The following is a 12500-nucleotide window of genomic DNA, read 5'->3' on the forward strand; positions in this document are numbered from 1 at the left end:
CTTACTGAAATTTCACTAGCAACATTTTAAATCAAGATGCACCATGTTAAAGCAAGCTTACCATTTAATTTCTAATGTGATAGATATATATATATATAAAGACACAGTTTATTGAAGGGCCTGACCTGCTCAAATCCCATCCTTCTAGAAGTGTTCCTACCCAGGGGGGGAAACCACTCGAAATACAATACCAAGAGCCAAGTTAGTTTCTTTTCCAGCAAAGCTGCTGAAGCTTTAAATGTAATGTCTGAGCTATCCTCTTGGCAAGATTTTAAGCAAATTAACTGCATTACCTGGTGCTGCCACCAGATGTCAGAGAGCAATAGAGAAAAATTAGTTGTAGCTGTCCTAAGTCAAAAAGCTGGCATTATAAAGGGGAGGTAATAAAGTCGGCTTAACCATGCCATCTCTGTGACAGTGATGTCCCCATGATTCTACTCCTATTTACTGTAACATGTCTTATCACGCCATAATATATTATATGCAGTGAGTCTTCTTTCAAATAAACACCCCCAGGTTTTGAGAGTGCCGTCAGTGGAAGGAAGGGGAAAAAAAAAAAAACAAGCTTGGTTTTCTTAAACTGGAAATTCAAAAGAAAAACCCTAAGGTAATGCAGCAGAGTTATGTAGGTCTTAAAGGCACATGGCTCAGAAATACCCAACTTCCAACATTAAGATCAGCCCTGATTTGTGCATATACTGTTATCTTCTCTTTTAATTATCATGCTGTTGGCAGCAAATTTTACACACTTTATTCAGATCCGCACCCTCTCCAAATCCCCTGTCAGTGATGAATAAAATACAGAAGGATGCATTAGAGACTCTGTAGCAGCCACATTCTTCCTGCCAAATTTGAAGAGTCCCTCTGCAGCAGAGTCTAAGAGTATGAATTGGAATGTGATGGGGAAGGAGGGCATACAAGGTGATTGCAGCATGAGTTTGAAACCATGGATTGTACACAGGTGGTAAAGGCACAATTGGGTTTGGATGGCGAGATAGAAATGTTAGGAAAAAGCTACCCTTACACTTCACTGCCCTGCATCCTCCATATGTCACCTTTCTGGAAATGCATCATATGGCTTTTCAAATCCTACTACAACTATTTTTTGTATCCTTTCAATACGATGGATATAAGGCCTGGAGGATCCTACATGATGCAAAATACACTTTCTTGTAAAGAGAGTAAGAATGTTAAAACTTGGTAGCTTGGGTCCTTTCCAAGGTAAGATGGAAGTGCTACAAGTCCCAAGGGAAAGGAAAAATTCCTACTTCTCTTGCAGTGCAAGGAGCAGTCCAAGAATGTGATTAAAGATATGGCTGTTTAAATTGCACCTTTACTGGCTTCAAGCAGAGAAATTCAGAAGTCCAGAGGAGAAAAATAATTCTATGGCAGGTTGAGTGACTGAAAAACATGTCTAACACTTGAAGACATTCAAGGACTGAAACAGAGCTGAGAGTGCACATCAGGTGAGGAGAGAGAAGCCCGGCACAGCAGCCAATAACATATGGCAAATTAATAATTTTTCTAGAAATTCCACATGAATGATTTTATACATTGCATTAGATGAATATACATACACATCTACATCCATGTATGAAAAATCTAAGGAGCCACATTTCAAAGCAGTAATTTGCCAGCCCTTAGGATGGAGTTAGTGGGCAACTCCTCACAAAGCCCATCCTGGGACCGGAGTGGTAAGTGAGAGGACCAGCAGCTGGGAACACAGCTGATGCCCTGAAAACCTGCAAGCAGATGGAAACAGGAACGATGGATGTCAGCAGGGGAACGGCACGGGTAGCACTTTGTTCCGGATGCTTCGTGCTGAACGTAGGAGATTATCGGTTCTGTGAGCAGCAGATATATGGGCAACAGCTTCAGCTACAGTGGATGCTCTGCTTCTTGTCCTAATCCCTCTCCCAGGTGATGAGGGTAGCAGACTCAATGCTTTCTTTTGCTATCTGAAACACAGTATGGTATGAAGTACAAGGTAAACAGAGCATCAACAAATTAGTTTGTGCCAGCCTCTGCATAAAACACTCAGTACACGAGGCACATGGTACAACCTAATGAAAATTGCTTCGGAGAGTTTGAGTACCAAATGTCCCAGCTAGGAGATGGCCCCATCCTTCTGTTAAGCCATAACATTAGGGAATTCCCATGACACTGAAGAGCAGTTCTGCTTGTTGTGGTGTATCTGGCTGCTGCATGCCATAAATACAGCCACTAAGGCTGTACATTAGTTCCACAGTACGTCAGGCAGCAGACACTGTTAGTATCATACATTGCAAGCAGTTCTTCTTCCTAAAAATTCCTTTGGGTTATGGCAACCTGGGTGTGAAGCAGGTGCTTAGGATTACAGTGTTCTTATCTCATGCCAAATGCTTTTTAGAGCTGTCTTTTGTACCGAACAAATTTATTCTATAAACAGTATTTGCAAAATCTCCCAAAATGTGCTTGTGTCCTTATTTATTTATGAATTGGTGAATAATTCATGGAAGAGGGCAGACAAAGGGAAGAGATGGAACAAACAAGGTGCTCAGGATTATAACACATGTACGGATTTGAAAAAAGCACATTCGACTTTGGAAGATAAGACTGGAAAGTTATCTGACAGTGTTGGCTTTAAAGTCTTACGATGTCATTTCATGCTTCCAAATGCACATCAGCAACCACGGGAGAGATTAATGGTTCAGAGCCACACCACAGAGATCCAGGCACAGACCCACTGAGTTCACTGTGTGCTTTTTCATATAAATGGCCTTACCCTTGCGTAAGAGAGCGCAAGGCTGGATGAAGCGCACAGGCATTAGATGAGACTACATGCAGACCAGTAACTTGAATTAAAGGCAAAGCCTGGAGAGCTGTGCTCTAAGGGCTGATCACAGCTGCAAAGGAGGGCCATCAGGGCACAACCCAAATCCCGTGATAAGCAAACATGAAGACTTTATTGGATAGATTGAAAAAAAACACCCTGAAAAAAAAACCCCAAAGGTCATTAGTACCCAGTATACTTCCAGACGCTGTTTGTCCAGCTCTCTAACCAAATGCAGGGCAGGCTGACTGTGTCCTGCAACTGCAGACAGCAAAAGGAGTTCATGTTTCAAGCTCTTACTGTCGGCATTTGACTTTGATAGAATCAGGTCAAAATCAGTCTTGCTCAGTCTGATACGATGCAGACTTCTGGATCTTGCCTTGCTCACCCAGAAGATGTGAGACCTCATTCGCCTTTCCCAGAGTCATGTTGTTAAAAACTGCCAGAGAAGTGCTAGTGCTGTAGGATGACATGCCAGCAACAAAAAAGCACCCTAAAGTACAGTGAACATTTTCAGAGAAGGGAAGTACATTTCCTATCACAGAACAAAATAATGCAAATGGATAATGTGCCAACTGCACCCCTCAAAACCTATTAAACATCAGTACAAATCCTGATGTACTGGCCTATCATGTTGTAAATAAAAAACCCAGAGTGAACAGGATGTGGTATCCTCCTCTCCTAGCTTTAGCTTCTGCAAAAACAACACTTGGCAGCATACACTGTCACTGTCAGGTGAATGGTGTAAGTCAGAGTCACGGGGGTACATAATTTTGCCCATCCATCAGTGCTGAAAGCAATCTTAGCTAAAAATGACTTAGAATCTTACAACATAAAGAAAATGCCTTCAGTGAAAAAGGAGCTGACAACCTTGCAAGGGTTCCTGTATTTCCAACTGGTTCAAGCAGAGCGGACTAACTTGGTAAGGACATGGGTTAAAGGGATGCACTGAGACCATCTCCAGAAAGGGATCTGCACGTATTCCAATTAGTGATGTCTTTTAATTAGATGAAAGCTTACTATAAATTGAAAGGGTTGCACAGAAATGTCAATAAGGCCTCTTAACACTTCAACACATCTACAATTTATGGAAAGCAAAGACTCGTCTACTGTTGAATTACAAAAATAAAGTCAGAAATCAGTCTGAAATCCAGGTTTAGAAAGCCAGTTGGTTTTGGCACTGGGAAGATACTCAGAGCCATTAAAGCAAAAAACCCATAGCTCTGCATATTTGCCACTTCAGACAGTCTGAATCCCTGCAACAGAAGCAAGTGGCTGCTGATTACCACCAGCTAATTATAGCCCTGGTCTCACGACAGGGCCGCTGCTGCCGGGGCGGTGTGAAGGCAAGCAGCTCCATGACACATTCACCAGCAGCTCTCCAAAAATGACCCGCTCCCACCCGCCTCCATTTCACAGCCACCATTTAATTGCCAACCAGCATGCAAGGAGAGACATGGGAGAAGCAGTCGGTCCTCCCAGGGTGGTGGCCCATTTCTGTCCCTCCAGCCTCACGTCCCGCGAGTCGTGCTTGGCTGACAGCAGGTAGCACAGGCGACACCTGGTCCTCCTTGATGTAACCAAACTCGGGGCAAGATCTTATGGCAGGGGAAAGGGTTATTTATTTCAGCTCACTACAGATCTGGGGGTCGTTCAGAGAAAGTGGAGCCAGAGCTGTCAGAGCTGTCAGGACACCCGCTGCAGGCAGCGGTCCCTGCCTGCAGTTTCTATAGGAAGGCAGATGACCGACAAGTGGCACAGCTACCATGCTACCAACTTTCCTGGGGCACTGGCCATGAAACAATAACCGTTGCCCATTTATTCTTCAACCCCAATGTTTCACAAGAATGAAAAGCAAAATACAGCAGGGGGAGATTCCTCCTAAAATGTTTTTCCTTGACCTGGAGAAAGCAACAGCTTGCTACAGACCTCCTGCTGGCCTACCCTCAGCCAAAACAACCAAAAGGGCTGCTGCACGAATTTCCATCTCAGAGTTGTTTACAGAGTTTTGTCCTTCCCTCAGGCACTTTCCTTCCCATGATTAGCAGCGATGTGTGAAGATACTCTGGTATCAGTACCCTTTCCCTGGAAGTGTTCCAGTCCACCAGCCCCGAATGACTGCTGTGAAGGGCAGCGTTAGCCCCAGCCACTGCATTTCTCATCCTGTACAGGTCCCCCAGGCTTCTTCCAACACAGTCAGAAGCAGGCGATGAAGTACACATGATTTTCAGCAACAGGTGAGTAGTTTTCCAGTTTGACTCTGCCAGACCATCACTGTCAGACTCATATGTAACAAGAAGATTGTTTTCTCTATACTTCTGATAACCATGCAACCAAAATGATGCCACACAACCTTAAACATTACAGACTTCAGAACAAATCAGTTCTAAGGAGATACTTAACATAAAATCAGTGCTAAGTAGATGGGGAAACAGAGATGGAGAAGGAATGAAAAAGAAAGCCAGCAAGATAGTGCACCCAGCCATATCATATCTTACTTACTTTTCAGTCCACGCAAGTTGCCTCACTTGGAATCAATTCCAGTTGCACCTAAACTAAATCTGATCACAGTTGCTGTAATTACTTGTATCCTTAAAGTATCAACTCATCAGTAAGAATGAAACAGATTCAGCTCATCAAATGCTTCTCATTATTACAGTCTTTCACAGCAGGAGCCTGCATCTTCCATCACTGCAAACATCTGCTATTATCATCAGAAACCCAAAGTGGCACGAAGACTCTCTTTTTCAGTATTATTTCAGTTTGAGCATTTGTCAGTGCCACACACGCTATCTCCATTCTCCCCAGCTGTCACATCTAAGATGCACATAAAGAAGTGCAAAGGTACTATGAAAAGTACCTACTGTAAAACCCACGCATTGGCAAGGGATTTGGAGATATATATAGTACTTGAATCTACACTTGCCTTCAGTCTATGAAATATATTAGCTTTCAAGTCTATGGGGCCATTTAACATGGGGGCTTTCAATGCCAATGTTTCCAAATGCAAGCATCTAGTTGCATGTTTAGAACATTTGAAGCCAGGAATGTGACCATACCAATATTTGCTACCTACCAGCTTCCAAAACCCTTACATTTATGAATGATTTATGTTTCCCTGCATGATTTTTATCTGAAATTAAGATTTTCAAATGAAGAACCCGCACTTACAACAACATTGTTTTGGACAATCATTCACTGCTGCAACTTGACTATAGTCAAACTGAAGAGAAAGCTAGTATATTAGCATTCCATGAATTTTCACTTCTGCAGGAAAGCTCCAGATCCTCTGTATAAAAATATTTTTATAGTTTTTTCTACCCATATAGCCACATCTCTTTGGATGTTGCACCCACAGATGTTCCTGAAAGCAATCAAGGAAGCACAGTCTTGATGAAATCAGCAACGAATGGAGGACCCATACAAGTGTCATTAATGGGTCGCTGTAAAAGCAAAGAGAGATGTCAAGTAGGTTTCCCCCTTTTTTTCTTGTTCTTGATTCTATTCCACACTGACATCAGTAAAGGAGAGGAGGAAGTAGAAGATGTGCTTATTAAAATCTGCGGCACACAAGTCTGGAGGGAACACAATTATACCGGATAACAAGATTATATGAGATTATTTCATCATTTGAAGACATGTTTTGAAATTCAACATGGCTAGGAGTGCAGTTATGACACATATCCAGAAACAACCAACTGTACAAATAGAGGTTGGGGAAAACTGTTCAGACAACAGATCTTCAGAGAAAGATTTGAGGTGAAGCAGACCATAAGGTGAATGTGACTCAGTGAAGTCATACTGTTATGGCAACTGAACATGCTGGGATGTATAAACAGGAGCACACATCACCTACAATACAGGTCATTCTTCTGCTCTGCTCAGCTTCATAACACCCTGGATGAAGCATTATCTCCTGCACTGAGTACTTTAAAAAAAATATGGGGAACAAAGGAAGAGAGGTCAAAGAACAAGATATCTAGAAAATACTTGTGAGGAGAGGTTAAAGAAAACTGTGTTGTTTTCATCTAGAGAGGAGAAGGCTATGGGCAGGGTAATAATGGACTTCTACATGCATAGAAACATGCTACGGAAGTCAATAGAATGATCTGTTCTCCATAACCACGGCAGATAAGGAATAATGGGCTGAAATTGGAACAAGAACAACTCAGATCAAACATTGTAAAAGCTACATATAATGGTAACGAAGCACAGGAGTAGATTTTATGCAGAGTTCTTCAAACACAGGGTAGATTAATACCAGTGACAAATGACTGAAGTGTTGCTGATCATACCCAGGAGTGGGAAGAAGAACTTGATAACCTCCTGGCATTCCCCCTCCAGCACATTTTTTCTTAGTTTTCAATGAATCTCAGCTTTACAGCTTTAAGCACCAAGAGCTACAACAATATTATAACCATAAGAGCTACAACAAACCCCAGTGAAGTTTACAAGCATCAAGTACCTCAGTACTGAAAATTAAGTCACAAGCAGCCTGTGCTATCTGGTCAACATGATGGCAGGGAAGTGCCTTCTACTAAGGACAGGATTCAACTGAGATAAGTTTAGAAGAACAAGAGAAATTTCAGCTACATATCACTCTCATCCCCATATCACATCTCACCCTCATCCCCAGCAGAGTAAATGGAGAGGAATGTTCGTGGTCGGTGCCTACTTTGGGATGAGGCAGGCTGTGTCAGGGGCACGCTCTGTGCCAGCTGGGCAGGCAGCCTCAAGCCTAGCTCAGGGCTTGGCTGGAATTGTGAGATTTATTGTACAGATAACACAGTAAGATTTGCATGTGTGCACTGTTAACATTTACCTGTGCACACTGCACCTCACCCAGAAACCCATGTTTACACTTCCAGGTATTTCCTGATCAATGCAGCTGGCCACAAAGAGAGGATGCTCTACCATACTGGCACAAGAGGTCTCAGATGAGAGTTCAGGTTTCTTTCTTAAAAGATTTTGGCTACATCCTTTACTACATAAGGGAGCACAGCATCTCAACATGCTTTGGGGTTCTCACTGATGTTAGTTCTTATGGGATGTCAGCATATTTTTAGCATAACACTTCTCTGAAAACTGCAACATTAACGCTGGCTTTAGAATGTTTTGTTTTGGGTTTTTTTTTTTTTTTTTTTGAAATACAACTTAGGATGCTACTGGAGAGGAACAGTTTGTGTTATATCATCACTGAAACATCAGGCCTAACTTCTTGCAAGTAAGAAAAACATAACCTTTCAGATTATGTTTCAGGTTTGAGGTCTGCCCATTTTCACTGTATTTTCTCCTGGTGGGACATGGCCTTTGTGGAAAACATTACAAAGCCGGGGCCGTGCAGTCCCACAGCTCATGGGCCTTTTGCATGGTACAGGAGATCAGCAGTTGCTTTCCTACACCACAGTATTCGTTCCAGTCCCCTTGGGGCTGGGAGGGCGAGGAAGGTGCACAGAGTCCCCCTACTGCGAAGCACAGAGATAATTTCTTCTAATTAAAGAACTCTAAATATTTGGAAGTCAACATCCATTATTATTCTGGAAACTTCATATGGCAATAGAAGATGGGTTGATTCTGGCAAAATTTCTTCATAACAAAAGAACAATATCAGGCAAGCACAGAGGCACTTTCCTGTTTTTCAGTGTAATAACACCAACAGGCAGACAGCTCAGCTAGCTCTAAAGGTGAAGAAATGCAAATTTCAAAATTTGAACATCCCAAATGTAGTGCATTCAGACATCCCCTCTTCCCTCATAGATGAGGCTGGGGAAAAGATTTCTGCCAAAAATGGCACAGAACATCAACTGAAAAGTAACCATGAATTCATATTCAGCTGTGTCTTTCAGACACCAATACAAGTTATGTGACTTCTCTTCCCTGACACAGCTTTGGGAGAAAGATATAGAGAAAGAAGGAAAAAGAGAAAAGAGAAGAAAAAAAGAATCGTACTGGAATTTACTTTGGGAACAAATGCTATGTCAACTGGAAGAAACCCTGGTTGAAACAGCACTTTGCTATATTCAACTGTATAGATTTGTCTGACTGGACATGGCTGCGCTCAAGCATGTTTCCATAACAATTGCAAACACGCTGACATCTGCATCAGAGGCTCAGTCTAGTCAGAAGTTGAAGTATTAGAAAGAGGTGGTGAGATCACTCTTAAGTGTCTTGAAAACTTGCAGTAAGGAGAGCATTTTGGGGAATGTTGCCTATTGTGCTGGTTTTGGCTGGGTTAATTTTCTTTATAGTAGCTAGTATGGGGCTATGTTTTGGATTTGTGCTGAAAACAGTGTTGATAACACAGGGAGGTTTTAGCTATTGCTGAGCAGTGCTTGCACAGTGTTAAGGCCTTTTCTGCCTCTCACCCCACCCCACCAGCAAACAGGCTGGGGGTGCACAAGAAGTTGGGAGGGGACACAGCTGGGACAGCTGACCCCAACTGACCAAAGGGATATCCCATGCCATATGACATCATGCTTGGCATATAAAGCTTGGGGAAGAAGAAGGGAAGGGGGGACATCCAGAGTGATGGTGTTTGTCTTCCCAAGTCACCATTACACATGACGGAGACCTGCTTTCCTGGAGATGGCTGAACACCTGCCTGCTGATGGGAAGTGGTGAATGAATTCCTTGTTTTGCTTTGCTTGTTCAGGCAGCTTTTGCTTTACCTATTAAACTGCCTTTATCTCAACCCACAAGTTTTCTCACTTGTACCCTTCTGGTTCTCTCCCTCATCCCACCAGGGGTGAGTGAGCAAGCAGTTGTGTGAGGCGTAGTTGCTGGCTGGGGTTAAGCCTTGACACCTATTTAGTTCCAAAATGTCTTCCTAAGCCTGCTGAAAATGTTGCAGAACAGAGAGCCGATCCTTTACTCAAATGCTTGTCTCAGAGCTACCCCAAGCTACACTTCACTTGATTAAAATGTAGTTAATTCACAGACTCTGCTTAGCCAGTACCACAGACTACATCTGGTGGCCTGTTGATGGGACTCATAAAGCAGGGTGATTGCTTTACCTGTTTATCAGTTTTGCACACACCTAGTTGTGGTTGTAAGATTAGCTTTGAAATAGCAAAATTCCAATATGAAAGAAAACCAGAAGGCCTAACAAATAACAATTTGAGTCACGCTCTCTTCTTGCTATTAATTTGCATGGCACTGGGAGAAGCAGAAAAGGAAGACGTGTAACAGAGATGATGCACAGATTTGCAAGAATTTGCTCATCAACTCAAACCCTGATATGCAGAAAGGCCAAGAGGAATTTAATTTCAAATGAAAATTTCAAATGCAAGATGTCCAGTCACCAGCATATAAAATTACTTTACAAGAAATGACATTTCCAGTTGCAGACTGTGTTCCGCTTAGACACATAAAATCTGTGGTATTCCTCTTCCCTCAGTATGCAGAGCACACATGAATGGGAATTGCTGCTGAGGAAGTTCATTTGCTCTCAGAGTTGAAGGTGATCATGTTTCTCCTTATTACATAAGAAAATTCCACTGACACAGCATTTGTCACAACAGGAAAAAATCCATAATGCACAGAAACAGGGCTTTGGGACCTCAACAGATCACCGTGCTCTGTTCAGAGGATGCTGTGACCTCTCTTTCTGACACTCAGTTTCAAACGAATCAGGGACCAAACAGGCCTGCCTACTATTTCTACCTTTGCCTCACTTGCTGTGATGTGGTTTCCTTTAAGTTTGCATCCCTGCATCCATCACTGATGAAGGAAAAGAGAGAACAGGATTTCACTTCGCATCAGTCCGTGTTGATGCAAAGGAGTAATGAAAATTATTGGGTAGGAGTTGGTGAGAATATTGCATCGTTCTAGCTCTGTATACAGTATCCATATCCCTGCTGGGATACAATAAATAACTAGTTTTCTGACTGTAACAGCATTTATTTTTCTCTTTCAAGACACCTCTGTTTTGAAATTAGGGATCACTTTTATTCATTCAACACCCAGGAAGATAAGGGCTTTCTCTGCCATCATATGTGTTTGTTTAGCATGGGTCCAGGATATGTTATTTGCTGAATTTGTTTGAACTTTCTTTTGGTTACCAGGCCTTCATCCAAAATGCTCTTCAAGAAGGAGAAATTTCTCTCCTCCTAATATCAGCAGCAACATAACCAGGATCCTGAAGCACCCACCATATCAAGAGTTGGTGAAACTCATACATGCTTCCAGTGTATAAAAAGGACCAGGGAAATGAGACTGAGAAAACAGTTTTCTTTAGGAATGTATCCAGGAGTTTTTACTGACCTTGACTCAACTTGTGATTGTCTAAATCTAGAACTAGATCTTCACCTTTCAGGACAGGCAGGCAGACAATGAGAGTCTCAGAGGAAATTACTGTACAGTACAAGAAATGGCCATCTCCATTCATGTCATGGCACTCCCTGGGATACCAAGGTACAAACAGCTTTGTCCTGTTCCTAACATGGCTCACACAAATGGTCAGCCACTCGCCCTAGACAATGTCCAGCAACCTCCTCCTGATCTTCATTTTCCTCACTTGGAAGAGTTTGGCAGTAAGTATGAGTTTAAGTGCAGAGAGAGTTTGTAGGTAGCCATGCAGATGACCCTGAAACAATCAAAACCAGCTATGGACCTTGCCTCAGCAAACTGCATTTGCTCTTGCAACGTTAAATTTTCTTTGCTGTCTCCATCAGGGACTGATTTGACCTGATGTATGACCTGCAATCCTTACCAAAATTGCCTTTCTTTGTTCTGTGTTTTCCTTACAGGGTGACTGTTTGATCTGGCCTTTACACAGGAGTCTTCAAGGGCAGAGGGCAAAAGGGAGCTGCAGGAAGAATGGAGGAGAGAAAAATCACACTAGCATGAGGACAGCAGCACAGACTGGAGCTAACACCAAAACAGTCGGACCTTTCTTTGCTAGTGGGGAAGACTTGCATGGCAGAAGGTGAAAGTTGGTGCTGTTGAACTTTACATTAATCACAGGCTGCCGGGAGACGAGCAGCAGCTGCCTGGCCTCTGTCAGTGTGGTGCATGAGGATATGCTGCATCAGCAGTCCCGAAAATGGGACCATCGCATAACAGACATGGAAAATGCTGCAGTTAAAGCAAGGAAGGATGACAGCATGTAAAACCAGCACCCTTCACTTCCCAGAAAACCACAGAACAAAACCAGAAGACTTTTAACAAGAAGGTACTTAAGAATTCAGGAGCAACATTACCTCATATTGTTAAAACGTCTTTCCTTCTCCCTGAAGGCTGCCACTGTCTCAAGCAGCAGAGCAGGCAAGGACACCGCATTTTGTCTACACATTACCTCACCACCAAGGATGCATCACTGCATCATTTTAGGAAAAACATGCTGTATTAGCATGTCAAGTCTGAAACATGTAGCCTTTTAGATTAAGAGCAAAACCAGCTCTTTCAATTTAAAACAACAGCAGCTTGGGAGCTTCTCATTCACGAGTTTCCAAGAGCATGTGCCATTCCCTAAAAAGCTGAACTAGCTATTGCTTCGGAAGCAGCTCTGCACAGGCCACACTCCCACAATATACTTTGCATTTCTCTGCCCACACAAATGCCCCTGCACAGCCAGGAAGAGGGCAAGCACCAGATGCTAGCAATGCAGCTTTCTGTTCCCAAATGCCGTGTTTCACAGCCAAAACTAAAACAGCTCAAAACAACCCACTGGTTTATAGGTACTGCACAT

At 42.8% G+C, this 12500-nt stretch overlaps 1 protein-coding gene across 1 annotated transcript in view; it reads right to left on the reverse strand.

Annotated features, from left to right (window-relative positions):
• TSPAN7 (tetraspanin 7) overlaps window positions 1-12500 on the reverse strand; it is a 103674-nt gene that overhangs the window by 56567 nt on the left and 34607 nt on the right. The gene's annotated exons all lie outside the window — the stretch shown is intronic.

Source organism: Strix aluco, chromosome 2 (assembly GCF_031877795.1).
Source record: "Strix aluco isolate bStrAlu1 chromosome 2, bStrAlu1.hap1, whole genome shotgun sequence".
Taxonomy (NCBI): Eukaryota; Metazoa; Chordata; class Aves; order Strigiformes; family Strigidae; genus Strix; species Strix aluco.